Raw genomic sequence first — 7,053 nt, forward strand, 5'->3', positions numbered from 1 at the left:
ATATTTTTCAATAACTCGTGGATTTTTAAAAAATATTTTTCAATAACTCGTGGATTTTTTAAAAATATTTTTCAATAACTCGTGGATTTTTAAAAAATATTTTTCAATAACTCGTGGATTTTTAAAAAATATTTTTCAATAACTCGTGGATTTTTAAAAAATATTTTTCAATAACTCGTGGATTTTTAAAAAATATTTTTCAATAACTCGTGGATTTTTAAAAAATATTTTTCAATAACTCGTGGATTTTTAAAAAATATTTTTCAATAACTCGTGGATTTTTAAAAAATATTTTTCAATAACTCGTGGATTTTTAAAAAATATTTTTCAATAACTCGTGGATTTTTAAAAAATATTTTTCAATAACTCGTGGATTTTTAAAAAATATTTTTCAATAACTCGTGGATTTTTAAAAAATATTTTTCAATAACTCGTGGATTTTTAAAAAATATTTTTCAATAACTCGTGGATTTTTAAAAAATATTTTTCAATAACTCGTGGATTTTTAAAAAATATTTTTCAATAACTCGTGGATTTTTAAAAAATATTTTTCAATAACTCGTGGATTTTTAAAAAATATTTTTCAATAACTCGTGGATTTTTAAAAAATATTTTTCAATAACTCGTGGATTTTTAAAAAATATTTTTCAATAACTCGTGGATTTTTAAAAAATATTTTTCAATAACTCGTGGATTTTTAAAAAATATTTTTCAATAACTCGTGGATTTTTAAAAAATATTTTTCAATAACTCGTGGATTTTTAAAAAATATTTTTCAATAACTCGTGGATTTTTAAAAAATATTTTTCAATAACTCGTGGATTTTTTAAAAATATTTTTCAATAATTCGTGGATTTTTTAAAAATATTTTTCAATAACTCGTGGATTTTTTAAAAATATTTTTCAATAACTCGTGGATTTTTTAAAAATATTTTTCAATAATTCGTGGATTTTTTAAAAATATTTTTCAATAACTCGTAGATTTTTTAAAAATATTTTTCAATAACTCGTGGATTTTTACAAAATATTTTTCAATAACTCGTGGATTTTTACAAAATATTTTTCAATAACTCGTGGATTTTTAAAAAATATTTTTCAATAACTCGTGGATTTTTAAAAAATATTTTTCAATAACTCGTGGATTTTTAAAAAATATTTTTCAATAACTCGTGGATTTTTAAAAAATATTTTTCTATAACTCGTGGATTTTTAAAAAATATTTTTCAATAACTCGTGGATTTTTAAAAAATATTTTTCAATAACTCGTGGATTTTTAAAAAATATTTTGCAATATCTCTTGGATTTTTAAAAAATATTTTTCAATAACTCGTGGATTTTTAACAAATATTTTTCAATAACTCGTGGATTTTTAAAAAATATTTTGCAATATCTCTTGGATTTTTAAAAAATATTTTTCAATAACTCGTGGATTTTTAAAAAATATTTTTCAATAACTCGTGGATTTTTAAAAAATATTTTTCAATAACTCGTGGATTTTTAAAAAATATTTTTCAATAACTCGTGGATTTTTAAAAAATATTTTTCAATAACTCGTGGATTTTTAAAATTTTTTTTTTTTTAATTTCAGCCTTTTTTAATAATTTTTGAAGACTGTTAAACGTTTTTTAAAATTATTTTTAAGTGCAGATATTTTCCAAGTCAAAAAAAAAAAAAAAATACACACATATGCATATGTATGTTCATAGAATTGTAATGAAATACTTTATTACTTCTTTGATTTTACATTTAGGCATTACCGCATACTCATCCCTTCTCAATATTCCCAAGGCATCTACAATTAAATGGTGTTAAATATTTTCTATTATTATTCACAGTGAATCATACCGGCTGTAAATCGGGATCCATTATCAAAACTATGGCTAGTAATGCACCTACACCAGAAATAAACTTCATGCTGTACCAATTGGAAACTTAATGAAACCTATTTTCAATATTATTTGTGAATTTATAAGCAGAAAATTTTTCACTTTGAAAAAAAATTAGGGGCGTAATTTCAATGCAATTTGCTTATAAATTTCTGAACATGTTCGGAAATAGTTTCTATTTTTGGACTAATAAAATACTACGTGACCGACATCGACAAATATTTCAAGGTACATCGAAAGAACGAAACTGAAAAAATATTCTTGGAAATTTCTTGGCCTGAGCCCATGAAGAATTTTTGAAGTCTATGCTTGTTTCTCTGATGTGCATGATATTTATTTATATTTTGATCTTAAAAATTATTTTAAAAATCCACGTTTAATGGGTCTTAAAAATTATTTTAAAAATCCACGTTTAATGGGTCTTAAAAATTATTTTAAAAATCCACGTTTAATGGTTTTCAAAATTATTTAAAAAATCTGCTTTTAATGATCTTAAAAATTATTTAAAAAATCCACGTTAAATGGTCTTAAAAATTATTTAAAAATCCAAGTTAAATGGCCTCATTTTTTCTTGAATTCACGTTAAAAGGTCTCATTTTTTTTAATTCACGTTAAATGGTCTTTAAAATTATTTTAAAAATCCACATTTAATGGTCTTACAATTATTTTAAAAATCCATGCTTAATGGTCTTAATTTTTTTTTTAATTATTTAAAATATCCACGTCAAATGGTCTTTTTTTATTTATTTTAAAAATCCACGTTACAAGGTTTTAACAATTATTTAAAAATCCACGTTTAATGGTCTTAAAATTATTTAAAAGATCCACGTTGAATTGTCTTAAACATTATTTTAAAAAATCCACTTTTAATGGTCTTGAAAATTATTTTATAAATACACCTTTAATGGGTCTTAAAATTTACTTGCATCGTATCTTAATTTTTTTGTATCTTCAAAATCTATTTCTCAACGACCACCAGTAAAAAGCCAATTTTTATAATTCTAATTAAAAAATCGTCTTTGTGTATTTGGAAAATTTTTTCTCACACGCAACAAGAGCAATGCATCACACATATTGGTCACTAAATGCGTGAAAAATACATGGGTTTTTGTCTCTGTAATAAAATGTCATATAATTATTTTACTTCTTTGCTTTTATCCTTGTATGACGTGTATAAATCCTACCCTACCAAAGAATTCTGCTTCCGAAAGGCCTAGTAAGGCCATTAGAGTGATTAAAAACGATGCAAACTTCATGATGTTATATTTGAAGTTTACAAAATGTGGTTAAATTTGTTACTACCAAGAAATAGAAAAGACAAAACAATTTAAATAACATAAGGTCATTAATTTTTAAGTTTTTGCCTTTTTAGGGGCGAAGGCCATTATTTGTGAGATTTAATTAATTTAATTAATCGAGCTTTTTATGACCTAAGGAGATTACATTGAAAAATTGATATCTAGCGAAGTCCTACACACACACACATCAACCACTATGCGACGATCGTTTCGTTAGCTGGTTAGGCTAACATCATCAGGCATATTAGATGTTGTTGTTGTTGCTAGACAATTTTCGCCATTTGGAGCTCCTATTTATACATCCAAGATTGCAATTTTGCATTAGTGAAGTTCAAATTGAAGCTTTTTTTTTATTTTTTTTATACCCTCCACCATAGGATGGGGGTATATTAAGTTTGTCACTACGTTTGTAACTACTCGAAATAATCATTGTAGACCCCACAAAGTATATATATTCTTGATCAGCGTGCAATTCTACATCGATATAGCCATGTCCGTCCGTCTGTCTGTCTGTCCGTCTGTCCGTCTGTGGAAATCACTCTAGCGTCCGAACGGATTGACGTAGGTTAATGAAATTTTGGGAAAATATGTTATATTTACGTAGGACTTTTGGTATTGAAAGCGGGCTATGTAGGTCCACGCTTTCGTATAGCCCCCATACAAAATGACGCGTGACGCGTCGTCGTTTTAACGAATTTTTAAGATATTTGGCCCATTTTACCACCGAATTGGTTGTAATTTGGTACTTTGTGTCTCCAGAGGCCAAAAAATATTAATACCAAAGTTGGGTTATATAGGTCCACGTTTTGGTATAGCCCCCATATAAGGCCCCATATAAAGTACGCGTCATTTTAATATATTTTGAATGTATTAGACCCATTTGACCACAGAATTGGTTGTAATTTGGTATTTTGTGTCTTCAGAGGCCAGAAAACATTTCCACCAAAGTTGGGTTATATAGGTCCACGTTTTGGTATAGTCCCCATATAAGACCCCTTATGAAGTACGCGTCATTTTAATATATTTTGAATGTATTAGACCCATTTGACCAAGGAATCGGTTGTAACTTTGTATTTTGTGTTTCCAGAGGCTAAGAAACATTTCTACCATAAAACGTTTATATAGGTCCACGTGTTGATATAGCCCCCATAATACAATATCTCCCGATTTTAGATATTTTGAACGTTTTAGCCTCATTATCACACCGATATGGCTGAAATTTGGTATTTAGTCTTCTTTAGGCGTATAAAACTTTCCCCCAGAAATTTGTAGGTATAGGTCCACGCCATCATATAGCCCCCATAGAACGGTACTTTTTGAATTTCGGTATTTTGAAGGTTGTGGCCACATCAATCCACCGAAATGGCTGAAATTTGTGGTGGAGGGTATAAAAAGTTCGGCCCGACCGAACTTAACGCTTTTCTTACTTGTTTTTATTTCCAAAGACGACTCATTTGTCCCCCTTCTATTCCAGAAATCAATTTTTTCAATGTTGCATTTCATATTACAGTCGATGGCTTTTTTCCATCGTAGACTGTATATATGTCTTTCATATCGAAAGATTTTTTAAGTGGATTGTGGTTTAGAACGCTAAGACGTCAGCAACATTGTCTGTTAGTTGGCGACGACCCAGGTTCGAATCCCAGCCGGGCTCAGCTGAATGTTTTATTTTTAAGTTTTTGCCTTTTTAGGGGCGAAGGCCATTATTTGTGAGATTTAATTAATTTAATTAATCGTTAATTAATTTAATTAATCGTCATTAATTCCAATACATGTTTGCTTTTTGTACAGGTTGTCTTGAGTTATAAAGAGAAATTCAAATTTTCTTAATCCACGCTTTATTGTTGTGATAATGGATGAAAAAATATTCTTTAAAAAATCCACGCTTTATTGTTGTGATAATGGATGAAAAAATATTCTTTAAAAAATCCACGCTTTATTGTTGTGATAATGGATGAAAAAATATTCTTTAAAAAATCCACGCTTTATTGTTGTGATAATGGATGAAAAAATATTCTTTAAAAAATCGACGTTTATTAGTCAGACGATGGATGAAAAAATAGTCTTTAAAAAATCGACGTTTATTAGTCTGACGATGGATGAAAAAAATATTCTTTAAAAAATCCACGTTTATTAGTCAGACGATGGATGAAAAAATATTCTTTAAAAAATCCACGTTTATTAGTCTGACGATGAGTGAAAAAAATATTGTTTAAAAATCCACGTTTATTAGTCAGACGATGGATGAAAAAATATTCTTTAAAAAATCCACGTTTATTAGTCAGACGATGGATGAAAAAATAGTCTTTAAAAAATCGACGTTTATTAGTCTGACGATGGATGAAAAAATATTATTTATACAAATTAAAATAAATAAATATTTATACAAATTATTGGGTAATTGGCTAACAGTTGGGAATTCCAAGAAGTGTTCTCTGAGAAAGTCTTCCTATGCTTAACAATTTGTATACTATTTTCAAGCTCTATATTGGACATAACATTTCTCTAAAATCCAAAAAGTTCATGATCGAGAATACGAAGTAATTTAAATTATTTTTCATAATTAGTTACTATGTGGTTTTTAGAAAAAGGCCAGAACACTGAAGGATCCTGCGGCGTATAAGTAGTGACACAAATCATACGTCACCAGCCACCATTGAGTTGTACTTAAAATATCATGGAATCTGGTATGGATTACTTTTGATCACTTCATGATTTGATCAATCTTATCAAACGTATTGTGACAGACTCAAGTTTATTCACTTTAAGGGTAAATTAAAACCTTGAACTAAGGGGTATATTGAAACTATGGCAAACAACTCGATTAGAACTTAACAATTTTCACATTGAGCCATTTGCTAAAAATAGTTTAAAATGTCGTCTTAAGACTAAATATTTTTGAAACTTGATATGTTTGTTGTTATGCTGTTTTAGGCCCAAGAAATTAAAACAAATATTCTGAACTTTGTTAGAAGAATTGTTTTCTATTTGTAGGAATAACTAACCATTGTTGCATATTAACGAGGTTCTATATCCTCGAGCTCATGCGAACAAAGAGAACGATGATTATCAATTACGTGGATGTTTCTGTAATAAAATTGCAAAATTAATATCATAATTTAAATAATAAATAATAATAATTATTATTATTATTTTGTAATGACTCCTACCCATCCAGCCATAAATCCTGCTTCCGAGAAACCGACCAAGGCCATCAAGCCGACTATGATTGCTAGAAACTTCATGACGTTCTAATTGGAAGAGAATGGGAAGTTCTATTTGCGTCTATTTAAAGTTTCCCAGCCGACATACAATGAATTACAAAAAAAAACAAATTGTTTGGAAATCTAATTAATTGCTTGGCATGTTTTCGTTCCCAAAATCGCATTAGTTAGTTAACGAACGAGTCATGGCAACAAAATTGTATAAAATGCATTAAAAAAATTCTACGGAATTTTAATATATACAATTATGACATTTTAGATTTTTGCGCGTGCATTTGCTTGATTTTTTAAAATATTTTTCAAGGGCCTGCATACCACCAGGCGTGGTGTTCAAGGTTCAATCGTGGAATTTTCAAAAATATGTTTTTCAATTACCAAAGAAGATTTTCGGATTTTTTAAGCAAAATATTTTGCAAGGGCAACATACAAAGAAGCGGGAATTTTTTAAACAAAATATTTGTCAAGGACCAACAGACAACGAAGCGTAGACTTAAAAAAAAATATTTTGAAAAAAATTTTCAATAACCAATGGACAAAGAAGGGTTTATTTAAAAAAATCAATTCTCAAAGATTTTAAATATAAAAAAGTTTGAGAAACTAAAAGAAACTCAACAAAAACAACTCAACATGCAAAGCAACGACTGG

The 7,053-nt window shown here is 28.1% G+C and overlaps 2 long non-coding RNA genes across 2 annotated transcripts; both read right to left on the reverse strand.

Moving 5' to 3' along the window:
- Nucleotides 1-1,695: 1,695 nt before the first annotated feature.
- Nucleotides 1,696-1,979, reverse strand: LOC141392638 (uncharacterized). The gene is made up of 2 exons (XR_012409813.1): nt 1,846-1,979; nt 1,696-1,792 (listed from the first exon to the last, which is right to left on the reverse strand). It is a non-coding gene; the product is annotated as an uncharacterized lncRNA (long non-coding RNA).
- A 4,161-nt stretch (nt 1,980-6,140) lies between these two features.
- On the reverse strand, nt 6,141-6,492 carry LOC141392640 (uncharacterized). The gene is made up of 2 exons (XR_012409814.1): nt 6,355-6,492; nt 6,141-6,271 (listed from the first exon to the last, which is right to left on the reverse strand). It is a non-coding gene; the product is annotated as an uncharacterized lncRNA (long non-coding RNA).
- Between the last annotated feature and the right edge of the window lie 561 nt (nt 6,493-7,053).

The sequence above is a fragment of the Musca autumnalis genome, unplaced genomic scaffold (genome assembly GCF_047663935.1).
Source record: "Musca autumnalis isolate F117 unplaced genomic scaffold, ASM4766393v1 scaffold_2, whole genome shotgun sequence".
NCBI classification, from domain to species: domain Eukaryota; kingdom Metazoa; phylum Arthropoda; class Insecta; order Diptera; family Muscidae; genus Musca; species Musca autumnalis.